Source organism: Phoenix dactylifera, chromosome 3 (genome assembly GCF_051530095.1).
Source record: "Phoenix dactylifera cultivar Ajwa chromosome 3, Ajwa_hap1_PhDact_Kaust_v1.1, whole genome shotgun sequence".
Lineage (NCBI taxonomy): Eukaryota > Viridiplantae > Streptophyta > Magnoliopsida > Arecales > Arecaceae > Phoenix > Phoenix dactylifera.
Genome location: NC_143192.1, coordinates 16,947,682 through 16,963,807, shown reverse-complemented (window position 1 = coordinate 16,963,807; position 16,126 = coordinate 16,947,682). Strand labels below are relative to the sequence as shown.

The 16,126-nt window shown below is 41.1% G+C and overlaps 1 non-coding gene across 1 annotated transcript; it reads left to right on the top strand.

The window, feature by feature from the left end:
- Positions 1-5,880: 5,880 nt before the first annotated feature.
- LOC120109431 (small nucleolar RNA R71) lies at positions 5,881-5,989 on the top strand. Its single transcript, XR_005510311.3, has one exon. It is a non-coding gene; the product is annotated as a small nucleolar RNA R71 (small nucleolar RNA).
- The last annotated feature ends 10,137 nt before the right edge of the window (positions 5,990-16,126 follow it).

Here is a 16,126-nt window from a genome sequence, read left to right as displayed (position 1 = left end):
ATAGTACCGCTTGAATTTTAGGTGCACTACTCAAGTTCGCAAGTGTTTACTACAGTTTATTAGAACCTGATCTATCAAATTTTCAGAATATCACATGTTGTCTACATTCGTCAAGAATGGTTCGTATGTAAAGAAAGAGCTATCAATCCCAACTAAATATCCAAAGTACACAAAGGTCCAATACAATGGAGTCAAACCAGCCATTACCACATGTCACTGGGTTCAGCCCGACCAACCCTATTCATGCTTTTTTTTTTTTTTTTAAGATATATATTGGAAACACATATGGTGATTACAATAGTCCAACCCCCTTAGGCTCTAGCAAGGTCCATGTAGCGAGTTTTCGGCCAATGACTCTTGATCCAGTTGGCTCAAGGCATTAGGTGTAAACACCCCTCGGGCTTAATTACTCGAACCAAACTACGCCACGAGGTTAGACTTGTCATCTCCTCATTTATTTATTTATTTAATTATTTTTTTTTTCAAAATAGAGAAGGTAAACTGAACCATATAATGTGACTGCAACATGACTATAGGTCAACCAAGATCGGAACATAAGGCACTTAGATGATCTAGCCGGGGTATTCAACCTCGATCTTTATGTGAAAACCAAATCAAGAACCTTATAGTACGGACAAGGATACTCGTACTTCTTTTACAGATATAGCTTAATAAAAATACATTAAACAAATGTGAACTCCTGAGGCCTTCCTATAATCATTAAATACATGTGCGGGGATCTAATAATAGGTCTCTAATCAGTCATAGTACGCATGTATTCCTTGCCTTAATAGTTGCACAAACTCAATATGAAAATACATGTGCATTTGCTTAGAAAAGAATGCAAAAACTCTTTTTTTTTTATTTTTTTATTTTTTTATGCAAAATACTTCCCTCCCCCCAACTTAAACATTGCATTGTCCTCAATGTAATAGATACAAGAAAATTATAATAAAAGACAGTAGAGAAAATAACATTGGAGAGAAGAGGAATACCTTGAGCTGTTGATATCCAGAAAATAAAACCTACAAAACTAGAAAAATAATCCTAACTAATATACACATACCTTTGCCTTCATGTTCAGTCATAAGAAGGCTCCCCCAAGAAAAAGGAGTCTTCTTCATCTGCAAAATTCTCAAGAAAAGGTTTAAGTCTGTGTCCATTTACCTTAAAAATTCTACCATCCCGTGGATTCTCAATCTCAACCGCCCCATGTGGAAAAACAGTTTTTATAATGTAAGGACCTGTCCATCTCGATCGCAACTTACCAGGAAACAGATGTAAGCGGGAATCATATAAAAGAACTTTTTGCAAAGGTTCAAAAGATTTTTTTAAAATTGATTTATCATGTAAGATCTTCATTCGTTCTTTGCAAATTTTAGCATTGTCATAAGCATCTCTGCGAATCTCATTAAGCTCGTTTAATTGCAATTTTCTAGCTAGACCGGCATCTTGTAAATCAAAATTCAATTTTCTAATTGCCCAATACGATTTATGTTCTATTTCTACAGGCAAATGACACGCTTTTCCGTAGACTAGCCGGTAGGGAGACATGCCAAGATTGGTTTTGTATGCGGTACGATAAGCCCATAATGCATCTGATAGTTTCAAGGACCAATCTTTCCGTGATGGGTTCACCGTTTTCTCTAAAATACGTTTGATCTCTCGATTGGCTAACTCTACCTGGCCACTGGTTTGCGGATGATATGGGGTAGCAATTCTATGGGTGACACCATATTTTTTCAATAAGGTTTCGAAAGGCTTATTACAAAAGTGTTTTCCACCGTCACTAATTATGATTTTAGGCATCCCAAATCGTGAAAAAATATTTTCTTTTAAAAACTTCAGGACAGGTTTGTGATCATTGGTCTTACAAGCAACAGCTTCTACCCATTTGGACACATATTCGACACCGACTAAAATGTACTCATATCCAAAAGATGGTGGGAATGGGCCCATAAAATCGATGCCCCAACAATCGAAACTTTCGATAATAGTAATGGGTTGAAGAGGCATCATTTGCCTACGAGTTAGACTTCCAATACGTTGACATGGATCACATGTTCTGCAGAACTCGTGGGCATCTTTGAACATAGTAGGCCAATAGAAACCACATTGCAAGACCTTTGCAACAGTTTTCTTAGAGGCAAAGTGTCCACCGCAAGCATCAGTGTGGCAGAAAGAAAGTACGCTTTGTATATCATGATCCGGTATGCATCGTCTAAAGATTTGATCATTGTAATATTTAAACAAATAGGGTTCGTCATAGTAATAATTCTTTACTTCGCGCAAGAAAAATTTTCTATCTGTCGACCCCCAATGCTCCAGCATCCGGCTTGTAACAAGAAAATTTACAATATTTGCATACCATGGTATACTAGAAAGTGCAAACAACTGCTCTTCAGGGAATGAGTCCTTGATGGAAAACTGTGGCACTGAATCATGAAAAACTAATCGTGATAAATGGTCAGCAACCACATTCTCTACTCCTTTTTTATCTTTGATAGTGATATCAAATTCTTGGAGTAGAAGTATCCATCGTATTAAGCGTGGTTTGGCTTCTTTCTTATCCAACAAATATTTTAGTGCCGCATGGTCCGTGAAGATAACAATAGGAGCACCAAGGATATAAAAGCGAAATTTATCTAAGGCAAATACTACTGCAAGCAATTTCTTCTCGGTGGTAGTGTAATTCATTTGAGCATCGTTTAAGGTTTTGCTTGCATAGTAAATGACATATGGCTTATTATCCTTGTGTTGTCCTAGGACAGCTCCTATCGCATAGTCGCTAGCGTCGCACATAATCTCAAAAGGTAATGACCAATCGGGTGGTCGAACGATGGGTGCAGTGCTAAGCATAGACTTTAACTTCTCGAATGCATCTTGGCAAGTTTCAGTCCAATTGAACGATGTATCAAGGGATAGGAGGTTACATAATGGTCGAGCTACGACACTAAAGTCCTTGATGAACCTCCTATAAAATCCGGCATGACCTAAAAATGATCTAACATCTCTAACCGTCTTGGGTGCAGGTAGCTTAGCAATTAAATCAGTCTTAGCTCTATCTACTTCCATGCCCTTCGATGAAACAATATGTCCTAAGACAATTCCCTTTGGCACCATGAAGTGGCATTTCTTCCAATTCAGTATCAAATTCTTTTCCATACATCGAGCTAAGACAGCTTGTAAATGTGACAGGCAATCATCAAATGTGTCGCCAAAAACGGAGAAGTCGTCCATGAACACTTCCAAAATTTCTCGTTCATGTCTTCAAAGATGCTGAGCATGCATCTTTGGAATGTTGCAGGTGCATTACACAACCCGAATGGCATTCATCGGAAAGCAAATGTGCCAAAAGGACAAGTAAAGGTAGTCTTCTCTTGATCTTCCGGTGAAATTTCAATTTGATAATATCCCGAATAGCCATCGAGAAAATAATAGAAATCATGCCCTGCAACCCTTTCCAATACTTGGTCTAGGAAGGGTAGAGGAAAGTGATCCTTTCGTGTGACCAAATTCAGTTTTCGGTAGTCAACACACATGCGCCAACTCGTCGGGACACGAGTTGGAACTAGTTCACCTTGTTCATTTTCTACTACCATCAAACCCGATTTCTTAGGAACGACTTGAGTAGGGCTTACCCACTTGCTGTCAGAAATTGGGTAAATAATACCCACGTCAAGCAACTTGAGGACTTCTGCCTTAACCACATCTCTCATTGTAGGATTTAACCTTCGTTGCATTTGCCTTGTGGTTTTGGCATTGTCCTCCAAATATATCCGGTGCGTGCAAATTAAGGGGCTAATTCCCTTCAAATCGGCAATAGACCACCCTAAGGCTCCTTTATGATTCTTTAGAACACCAAGTAATTTTCTTTCTTGGTCATGATTAAGATCAGACGAGATAATTATAGGGTAAGTGTCCTCGGGTCCAAGAAAGGCATACTTGAGTTCCTTCGGTAAGGGTTTCAATTCGAGCTTGGGTGCTTGCTCATGGGATAGTACTATTTTCACCTCTCGAGGCGACAACCTCTCAAATTCTCGTACTTTTGGTCTCCACCCATTGACCATCTTGATATCCAGATTATCCACAATAGGTGTGACTGACAAATCATCATCATCGGTTCCATTAGGACACCAATCAATTAAGCTATCATTGAATGGGTCGTTAATTGCTTTAGCTAACAAATAATCTTCTGCGATGGTTTCAACCCAATCAACCTCCTTACTCTCTTCGGGATCATTGGGTTGTTTGCACACATTAAAAATGTTCAATTCTAAGGTCATGTTACCAAAAGAAAGTTTCATGACGCCATTCCTACAATTAATCAATGCATTAGAAGTTGCAAGGAATGGACGTCCTAAAATGACCGGAATCTGAGACTGTGAATTCGAAGCCGGATGTGTGTCCAATACAATAAAATCGACAGGAAAGTAGAACTTGTCTACTTGGACTAATACATCCTCGATAATCCCCCTTGAAATTTTAACTGACCTGTCAGCTAATTGCAAAGTGACGGAGGTTGGCTTCAACTCACCTAAACCAAGTTGCTCATATACAGAATATGGTAATAAATTCACACTCGCCCCTAAATCTAACAATGCTCGCTCTATCCTAAAGTCACCTATGATGCATGAGATGGTTGGGCAACCTGGATCTTTATATTTAGGGAGAATGTTGTGCTGCAATATAGCACTCACATTTTCAGTTAAAAATGCCTTCTTCTTAACATTTAATCGGCGTTTGACAGTACACAAGTCCTTCAAAAATTTGGCATATGAGGGTACTTGTTTGATTGCATCAAGAAGAGGTATGTTGATCTTTACTTGTTTAAAAAGCTCAAGAATTTCAGAATTAGGTTCGAGCTTTTGCAACGGCTTTAACCGTTGTGGAAAAGGTGGAGGAAAAGGACATTCAACTTTCTTAGTAGAAGTTGGGATCTCAACTTCTTCTTTGTCTCTTTCATCAACTTTGGGAGCATCAGAATTAGAAGTGACCTGCGGTCTCAATGGGACGGTTTGATCAATGACTTTCCCATTACGCAAAGTCATGATGCTCTTTGCATGCTCTGTATGCGAACTAGAAGGAGCCGTATTATTACTACTGTGCACTTGTGGGTTAGGTTGGGGTTGAGCTGGAAGCTTACCCTTCTCTTGGGTACTTAGGACGGTAGTCAACATTGACAATTGGTTCCTTATGTCTTCAAAATTTCGAGTATTTTGAGCATTGATATTAGCTTGACCTTGTAGAAAAGTTTGTATGGATTGCAAGGTATCCTCGATATTTGGCTTTTGAGAGGGTGGTGATGCAAAAGTAGGATGTGCAGGTGGAGGAGCTGAATGGTATGACTGTTGAGGATGATCATTTCTCTACCTAAAGTTTGGATGATTCTTCCAACCAGGGTTATAGGTATTCGAGTATGGATCGTTATAAGGCTTTTGGTAGGAGTTCATAGCATTTGCTTGATCGTGCAAGACTTCTTTGAATGCCGGTATGGTGGGGCAATCTGTAGTGGTATGACCCAACATATCGCAGATACCACAACACTCGTTTCTAACCTCTATAGTTTTGATAGGCTCAGCCTTCCTAAGCTCAATTTCTTCTACCTTCCTAGTGAGGGCTGCCATTTTAGCATGAAGATCATCCTCAGTTCTGAGGTTGTAAAGGCCTCCCTGTACAGAGCTAGTAGGCTTAAGCAAAGACTTGTTGTTTCTATCCCCGTTATCCCAAAGTTGGGCAGTCTCAGCAAGGGAATCCAAATACTCCCATGCCTCATCAAGTTGTTTTTCTAAAAATCTACCATTGCACATGGTCTCTACAAACTGTTTCAACTGTGGAGATAAACCTTCATAAAAGAAGCTAATGGTTCTCCAAGTTTCGAATCCGTGATGAGGGCATGAGAGAAGAAGGTCTTTAAATCTTTTCCAACATTCATAAAATGTTTCATTATCTTTTTGTTGGAAATTGCTGATATGTCTTTTCAAAAAGTTGGTCCTTTGTGTGGGGAAGAACTTCTTTAAAAATTCTCTCTGCATATCTTGCCAATTTCTTATTGATCTAGGTCGCAAAGAGTTTAGCCATGTTTTGGCCTTATCCTTTAGAGAGAAAGGAAACAATGTCAACTTGAGGACATCCTCGGTGACATTTGGCACTCTAAATGTAATGCTCAATTCTTCAAAATCCTTTAAATGAAGATACGGACTTTCGGACTCTAACCCATGAAACTTGGGCAGCAATTGGATTACCCCTGGTTTGATGTCAAAATGTCCTACATTATCAGGAAAAATTATGCATGAAGGCTGACTAGTCCTAGCCAGTTGTAGGTATTGTCTTAGAGTCATAACATGGGGTTCTCGTTCTCGATTGTGTTGACTCCCCGCATCTTCATTTAAATCAGCCATCTCACAAGGTGTGAGATATTGAGAAGGAATTTCAGGGGTATGTCCTAAGGGATGATCTAAAGTTGTACGACTTAATCGACCAGTGTCGTCCCTATTCCACTTTAGCATGCAAAATCTTTCCCTCTCTTTTTTTCTTTTTTTTTTTAAATTATAAGTACCAACTAAAGATAACCTAAAACGACACCCTAAAACAAAAATCTATTCACAATCAAACATGCAACAAAACATTACACCTCAATTTCTAATATTTTTCTTAAATTTCTAGACAGCTCCTAACTGGTTTGAAGAGGGCACCTAAGCCTCCAATCCGGTCTAATGAACCGAGTTGACCAGGTAAGCTCCCAGGTAAGTGGAGGGGTCACGATGCGTTCGCAAAGGTCCCACTTAAAATCCACTTGCCTCGAACAGATGAACTGTCTCCCTTATAGGGACAAAGCTTGCCTAGACATCAACTAAGCCACAGAGCGAAATTGGTGCAACTTTTGGTGGTCTTCGTCCTATTGAGCTCGAATGTCCTTAGGGGACAACGTCTAGTTGATTTTAGTTAAGCTTAGGATATTTATGCACTGGGGTGATTTTTGGGCTAAGGACGAGTGATGAAATCCCGACCTTATCTTTTTAAATGGGTTCTGCCCTTAAAATATTTTATGCTGACGCCTTATACTATATGCAACAATCAAGAGATTTTTTTTTTTTAATATTTTATGACATGACATTAAATTTCATTGAATAGGTGATCAAGCAAATTAATTATTTTTTTTAAAATTTTATGAGTTGACGTTTGAAATTTAAATTCTGAAATTTGAAATTTGAAATTTTAGGTTTTTTTTCTTTTTTTTTATTTTTGAATAATCACCCTTGATCTTTTCTTAAAGTTTTTTTTTTCTTAAATTTTCAATTAGCAACAAGGGTTAATGAGATATAATAACAATATAATTCTGATTCTAAAAAAAATAAATAAATGCAGAAAATTTAAAACAGAAATCAGCAAGATTTTATATTAATCTAATGGTCTTAAAAGTCTCAGAATGTCAATCAGACCGTTCAGATTATTCAACAATGTGTCGTCCACTAGTTGACCAAATTTGAGTCAAATCAGACGGCTAATTTCTATGATATCAGAGTTTGATGCAAACTGTGCAGGGAATTAAAAATAGTAGTAAAGATGTAATTTAATTTTTTTTTTTTTTCAAGAGAAAAATACTAACTACTAAGGTAAAAATTAAATCTAAAATTATGCTAATAACTCAGCCGTTCCCCGGCAACGGCGCCAAAAACTTGGTGCAAAAATAAAACTGCTCTCCCAAGTGCAGGAGATTTGCACAAGTAATATAACTCGGGAGTCCGAGGTCGATTCCTCAGGGAATGATCTAAAGATTATTAGCGTAATTTTTAGATGTAATTTTCAGTTGATTTTTAAAAGTTAAAAGCAGAGGATTAATAGATAATTAAACAAAGTTCAAGAATATAGAGAAGGCTAGGGATCCGGAATCCTCTTTAACAATATTACTTTCAATAAATAAACTCGGTGATTCTTGATTAAAGATTAATAAGATAGAGTAGTTCTAATCATGGAGTATACAATCTGAAAACATGAATTTAACATCTAAGTATTTATCGTGCCGGTTACGTCTACGACAAATCAAAAATCGAAACAATCCATGCATCAATACATATATAAACCATAAAAGATCTATCAAATAAATAAATATTCAAGAATTCAAAACATACCAATAGATATAAAACAATTAGAATAAAAGATTAGAGTATACTTGATGAAAGCAACATGACAAGGATTCATCCATCACCCTTTGCTAAAGGAATTAGCAAGCCATTACAAACATCAACATCCCTCCCTTTCTCACTCTCTATTTTTTTATTCTTTTTATTTTCGAAAACAGGGCATCCCCTGTTTCCTTTCTTTTTTTTTTTTCGTTTGAAACCAAGAGGCCGGCAGCTCTCTTCTCCCTTTCTTCTTTCTTGTTTTCTTCCACTGCAGCAGCCCGGCGCCTCTGTTTTTCCAAAATGAGGGATCCCCTTTCCAGTCGAGAAGGCCCTCTTCATATAGATCGCCCCAGAGCCCATGGAATCGATGGTTCCACTGATCGCGCGTGGGGAGGAAACGTCACCGAGGATCGTGCGTTGCGGACGGCTGGAACGGAGGAAGAAGCGGGCTGCTGGGAGGCGCTGTGGGTGAGGCGAATGGCAGGGCGGTGATGCTGCTTGATCCGGAAGCTAGGATCGGCTGATATGCCTGGGAGCCGTGAGATTGGCGGAAGAGGAGCGTGTCACGGATCCGGCGCTGAGAACGGATGCCACGGATCATGCGTGGGAGGCGGCAAATGTGGAGCGGATGCTTTGCAGACGGCTGGGGAGGTCTGATGCGGGTTCGGAAGAAGGGGATCACGGGCTCGGAAGCTGTGGAGATGATCGCGGGCGGATGAAGAGGCTGGACTTGCGTGGGATCGACGCTGGGACGAGTCGCCGATCTGCAAGATGCCGAGAAGGAAACTGATCGCGGACTGTTGGGGAGGTCGCCGAGATGGTCGCGGACGCGGACGACGTGCGGATGCTGGGGCTGCGCAAGATTGCTGGGGATGAAGCTTGGACTCGTGGACGGTTTGGGATGCTTCACGATCGCGCGAGCTGGAGTTTGGGAGAGGCAGACGTGGACGAGATGAGTTGGACACGAACATGATGCAGGGAGGCGCGGATGGAACGTGATGACGGATCCGCTGCTGTGAGCCCACGGGCTTTTGGGTCCTCTCGGATAATGAAACAAAACCCTTGGCGAATCCATTATGTGGTGCCTCCGAATGACTGCCAAGTGTTGCTCGAGTGCAAGTGTAATTGATCATATTAATTATGCTCCGGCATGATCAGGTTCGGGGTTATGTATCATCCAAATTTGTACCAAATTCGCATCTTAACTCTGATTTACGATCAACTGCATCCACCAAAAATATAATATTAATGTAGCACTTTTATTATTATTTATTAACAACAATACCAATTTAAGGGCTGATGCCGGCAGGCCCAGCCGACTTTAGCCCAAGGCCCGCCGCGGCAACTCCGCGGTCTCTTGAGTGGCCGCAGATCCCGCACAACCGCCGCGAGCATTGCAGTGGTTTCTAAATCAGCTTATTAAAAAATAAAAAAATAAAAAAGAGAGAGAAATTCCCAATCCCATCTCATCCCTCACAGTGTCCCTCCCTCCTTCCTCCAGCGTCCCGCTGGAGAGGGTCATCGCAGCTCATCCTCGGAGCTAGGTAAGCCTCTCGACCCGTTTTCCCTTTTCCCTGCATTTCCTCCTCCCAATTAATTCGAGAGGATAGGTCAAATAAAAAAAAAAAGAAAAGAAGAAGAAGAAGAGGAAGGGAAGGAGAAGGGCTTACCTGGGGTCCTCGGCCGCGGATCCGGCGCTGGGAGCTCAGCCGTGGCCGCAGCCAGGGATCATCTACCCCACCGCAGTGGGAATGGGAGAGGGAGCCGCCGGCTCGACCTCAGGCCCTCTTCTTGGACCCTGTTCCACCGAAGGAGGTGGGAGATAAAAAGGAGAAAAGAAGAACATGATGAGAGGAAAGAGGAAGGAAGAAGGGAAGGGAAAGGCAGAGAAGAAGAAAAAGGAAAAGAAGAAGAGAAGAAGAAGAGAAGGGAAGGGAAAGGTAGAGGAGAAGAAAAAGGAAAAGAAGAAGAGAAGATGGTGAAGAAAAGAAGAAAAGGAGAAGAAGATAAGAGAAGAGGGAGAAAAGAGAGAGAAGCCACCCGGGTAGTAGCCTGGTCGTAAGGGGGCGATAATTCCGCCCGAGTTGTCTGGGTTCGAAATGCGCGGGCATCGATTAAATTAGGGGATCGGATGCCCCACGTCCGACTGGCTCGTTGGCGGTTATGCTTTCCTTCCACTTGTACCAAGGTGGCGCTGGAGTGACGTACCCACACATGAAGGCGATGAGCCCAGTAGGGTGAGCCCATGGGTTGGGAAGGCACGCGAAACCTGCGACCTGTATCGAACATTCTCTGGTGGAAGGAGGTCCCAGTGGGGGCTGCTACGCGGGTGGGCTGGTCCCTCCCCCTCCCCTCCTATTTTTTTACAAAAAAAAAGAAAGGAGTTTCGGGAAGGAACAGAAAAGAAAATAAAAGAAAAAGAAAAAGAAGGAAAAGAAAAGAAAAACATAATTAAATAGTCAATAAATAAATAGAAATTTAAAATAATAAATAAATATAAATGAAATAAAATAATAATATTAGCTCTGGGCTTGGTTCGAGCCACAGTCCCTTTTAAACCCAAACTAATTTGGGCTCGAGACTAGACATTGGCCGAGCCAAAGAAAAAAGCATACTTAGGCTACGGGTCTGATTGTAAACTAATTATCAATGTCACTGGGCCTGAATAAAATAATCCTGTAATTGGATCTGAACCAAAAATTGGGTCAGACCTGAACCAGAAATTAAGTTAGATCTGGACTAGAATTAGATTAGACTTGAACTAGAAGCTGAATCAAACCTAAACCAGAGGTTAAATTAGGTCTGAATCAGAAAATTGAATCGAACTTGAACCAGAAGTTGAATCAGACATGAACCAGAAATTTGATTAATCCTGAACAAAAACTAAATTGGGCAATGGGCCTAAACCATAAATTGAATCAGGCTATGGGCCTAAAAATGATTTTAATTTAGAAAAGAGTGTAAAAACATAGAAATTGAATGTGCAAGTATGGGGACACCGGCCCTAGGCTAGCAGTTCGATTTCTTCTAGAGCCGGAGAGTCTCTAGGCTTCTCTTCTGAGGGTGAAGTATGGGGACCCACCATCTCGGCAGCCTTCCAAGCTAGACGGGGTCCTCTTTCATTTGGAGAGAGATATGTGCTCGTGCTCCGGGGGTGCTTCCGATGATCAGATGGGAGATTGGGGATGGTCGGACCATTAGTATTCTGGAGGATCGGTGGCTATTGGAGGGCGCATTGCAGGACTGGCCCACATTGATCGACCATGGATGGCTGGAGGGTCGCACAATTAGTGACTTGTTTGTCCAGGAGGAGAGGAGATGGGATGCAGATCTTGTTAGGCGGGTGTTTAGTGAGCAGTTTGCAGAGCGGGTGCTGACCTTGCTGGTCCCGGTAGGGGTGGCGGTGGATAGGAGGGTATGGAATCTGTCTGGGCGGACAACAGTGAGCTCCTGTGACATAGTATGGATGAGAAGCGGAGCGGTGCTTCGGCAATTTGATGGTAGCTGGATATGGAGACTATGTGTTCATCCCCGTTGATGAGAGCACAAAAGTGCGACCTATATGTCACTAAAATTAGTGTTATTGCTAAACCAATAATGATAAATTCACTGGATTAATATTATATTTGGGTTTGACACAGATTATCATAAATTAGAGATAAAATGCACATTGAGTACAAATTTGACTTCAGAAGGAGCTCTTCCGAGATTCGACCCGGTTGAAGATCGGGTTCAGGTCCGAGTCGGGTTCGGGTCCGAATCGGGTCCAATTTCTTTGTGTTTTTGGAAAAGAATTTTGGGCAAATCTAATTTGACCATATCATAACTATGAGGTGCTGGGTGACCCATGACTTGAAAGACTTGCAATTGACCTCCAGTCAGAACAGATGACCTGCGACGAATTTCCCAAATTTCATATCACACTATTTTTTTTATCTATATGACTAATTGGACGGAACTTGGTGTCTCCCAGCTCCCCTCTCAGGAGGGCAAAGAAAGTCCCAGACCTTCTTCCAAAATCCAATTCCATTGCAGAAACTGGCACATGACCCATATTCAGTCAAGTGAGATCCAAGCGCCCGTCCGCGTTCATCACGGATTCCGCAACCGTCCGTGGGCCAAAGAAGAAGATGGATCTTCTTCCATCCGTGAAGCATTCCTCCCGGCGATCCCGCACCGCGTCCCCATCTTCCGGATTCGAGAGCCCCTGCATCGCGCCTCACAGCCGCTCTAGCATCCCACGGATCACGCCATCATCCATTTCCAGCAGCGGTCCCACGGCACCCTCCACGGATCCTGCGCCCGCCTGCCATCTTCCTTCTCCATTTGAAAATCCCGTGCCAGCAACGCATGCCTTCCAAATCCTCCAAGCCATCAACGCGATCGCTGCCAGCGTCCCAGATTTCCGATGATTTCAGCATCCAGCTTCTTCCTTCCGCATCAGCTCCCAGCATCGCTTCCAATCCGGTGATCCCGAAATCCCAGCACCATTTCCGCTCCAGTCGTCCGCGTTTCTCCCACCGCGTGCCAGCAGCCCACCTTCCGCTTCAGTTCCCAGCAGCACCCGAAGAAGGAAGCCCGCGTCCCCACCTTCCGCTTCAGCTCCCAGCACCGCGTCCGTGAATGGCATCCTTCCGTGATCAGCGTCCCTCTTCCGTGATGCAGCAACGCACGCTCCTCCCGGCGAGTCCGTGATTCCAGCCATCCACGTGCTTGCTGGGGATCTATATAAGGGAGCCATTGACAAGAGAGAGGAGAGCTCGGTTGGGGTGGAGGCCAAGAGAGGAGAGTGTTCGGTTGGTTCAAAAGAAAAACAGAGGAGCTCTGTTTTTGGGGAAGAAGAAAGAAAAAAAAAAGGGGAAATTAGTATTCCACCGTGGGAGAGAGAGAGAGGAAAGAGAAGTGATTTTTTTTCTTTGTTTTCTTTTCTTTATTTTATTTGCAAAATAGGAGGAGTATTAGGCCTCTAATCTCCATTTTTATTTGTAATCAATTTTCTTTTTATGAAATCAAGCAAGATTTCTTTCATGCAATCCCTGTTCTAGGTTCAAGTTAATTTCTATTTTTTTAAATACAATCTTTTAATTCTTCTTTGATGCAATACATTAAATTTTCTTTTATGCAATTTATGTTCTAGGCTTTTGATCTTCTTAGCACTTGTTTTCATTCATTTTAATTTATGCAAAAACTTTTTTTTGAATAGTTAAACATTTCATGAATGTATAAATGCTCTTTGATTCTAAGTACTTATTTTTTTATTATTTTTAAATAAAAAAATATTCTCCGGTAGACTAGAGAATCCATCAACATCCTCAAATTAATGTTTTCCTTTTATCATTCAAAAATTGATTTCAAATCCGAGTGAACGTTCTAATTCTTATGCAACTCCAATCGCCTCCCTGTGGATCGACCTCTTACAACCGCTATTCTTCGAGTAGGAAAGGTAAGAGTAAAATTTAATTTAACTTTTGTTTGTCGGTTCTAACAACGATCTGTCTAGCGCATTTTTAGGTAGACAGAAATCGGACGAACAGAATTTTGGCGCCGTTGCCGGGGAGACAAATCGAGAAACAAGAACGATCATGAAGATCAAATCAAATTTTGGATGCCTGAAGTGAACGCACTCCGGTAGTAAGTTTTTATTTCTATTTTTATTAATTTTCCTTATTTTGATAATTTCTAGTTAATAATTTCGTAGTTATTAAATTTTGAAATTTGAAATTCGAAATTTAAAAAATTTTTTTAAAAAAATAAAAAAATGCTTGCTTATTTAACCAGTACAACCTAATGACATTGCATAAACTTTAAAAAAACCATTGATTATTTGCTGCATTTAGTATTAAGCATTTGCATAAAAGAATTTAAGGGCAAAATTCATTAAAAAGATAAGGTCAGGAAGTCATTACCTGTCCTTAGCCCAAAAATCACCACCTTTCATACTTATCCTAAGCCAAATTAAATTAAAATCAAATTAGACGTTGGCCTTAGGGTTTTCGAGCTCAATCAGGCTCTTGAAAAGAAGCGGCTGAAAGCCACTCCAGTGAGAATTTAGTAATTGGTGATGTCTAGGAAAGTTTTACAACAGTGAGAACTGTTACGGGTATTGTGGTATCGGTGTATCCCTTCTGGCACCACCACACACTCCGGGACTTTCCTGATCACTGGTTACTGGATTGCTTAACTGGTAAGCTCAAGCTTAATCTGAAAGGGAGATTAGGAGCTGTCTAATCTAGAGAGAATTTTAGGAACTTTTTAACCTGATAAATCTCTGTGCAACTAGATTTAAGAAGCTACTAAACCTCACTTAGTTCTAAGACTAATAGGGTCAAATTGTTGTGTGGTGTTGGTTGTGGTCATCTATGTCTAGCCCTTCTCTTCTCTTAGGATTTCGTTCATTTTAGAAGTCAAATATAATGAAGTGTTGACAATGTATGCATGGTAGAAGGTCATTAAGGGATAAATTAACCCCATTTGATCGTGAGATTGACAGAACTTTTCATCACAACCTGCGAACTGTAAACCAACCGTCGATCTCTACAATGGGTGAACACATTAGAACTTTGAATGAGTTGTTCGCACCCGCATCTGCTAGTCCCCCTACTTGCATAGTATTACCAATCAATAATGCAACCCAATTTGAGATTCGGGCTGCAACAATAAACATGTTACCCAAGTTTCATGGGTTCGAGAGTGAACAACCCTACATTCATCTAAACAAATTTTTGACAATCTATCAAACGTTTAGAAATCAAAACTTAGATGAAGAGGGTATTAAATTAAGGTTGTTTCCCATGACTTTAGAGGATCGTGCTGCTGCATGGCTGTATTCCCTTGCTTCAAATTCCATCACATCATGGGAACAACTATCTAGGAAGTTTATGGCTAAGTTCTATCCCATGGTAAAGACTGAAAAAATTAAGGATGCCATCAGAACTTTTAGAGGAAAATCTGAGGAGGAATTTTCCCAACTTTGGGAAAGATTCCATGTTCTTTTGGTCAAGTGCCCGCACCATGGGCTTGACAAAGCTGATCTAGTATATTTCTTTTATAAAGGACTACCTCCGGCACATAGAAACATGATCGAGTCCATGCACAAAGGTAGGTTCATGAACCAAACCCCGGATCAAGCCTATGAATTTCTTGTTGACTTAGCCGAGAACGCCCAAAATTGGAGTAGCTATGGTGAGGAAGTAAATAGAGATGAGTTCGGATCTAGAAAACCAAGCAATTATGAAATGAAAGCAGACCCAGAACTAAAAAATGTCATGTCCAATCTGGTGACTGGAATGAACAACTTAAGCAAAAAGTGTGATGCTTTTACTGTTTCCACTAGCTCAAGTTCATATAAAGAGTTAAATCCCATCATGAAAGTGGATTACGAGTCACAAAGTTTATGTATCTTGTGTAACAGTTCTGAGCATCTAGTGGAGTGTTGTCCTAGTTTACCCAACATTAAGGCTGAACAGGCAAATGCTCTAAACTCATATAGTGCCTTCAAGAAGCCCATTCCCAAGTCATTCAGCCCAATCTACCATCCTGATAATAGGTTCCACCCAAATTTCTCATACAAGCAAAATGAACCTATTCAACATCAAGGTGGTCCACCAGGTTTTCAGAAGAATTTTCCCAGGATAGGTCCCTCACAAATAAACCAATCATTGGGTCCACCTATTCCTACTTATAGTGCCCCTATCACTCAGCAAACTACATCATTGGAAGCCATGATGGCTAACATGATGAAGCAGCACAAGACTTCATCCAACAGCAACAACAGACCAACATGGCTCAAACCTAGACTAACCAATTCCATGCGCAAGCGATTGCAAAACTTGAGGTTAGTCTAAGTGAAATAGCAAACTCTCTAGCGGATAGAAAGAAAGGTGAACTACCTAGTCAGCCAGTGCCTAACCCTAGTAGGCAACAGAATCAAGGGCCGAGAGGCCAGTTTCAGATTGATTCTAATGGAAACCCTACCCATGAAATCCAGGCAATTACCACTT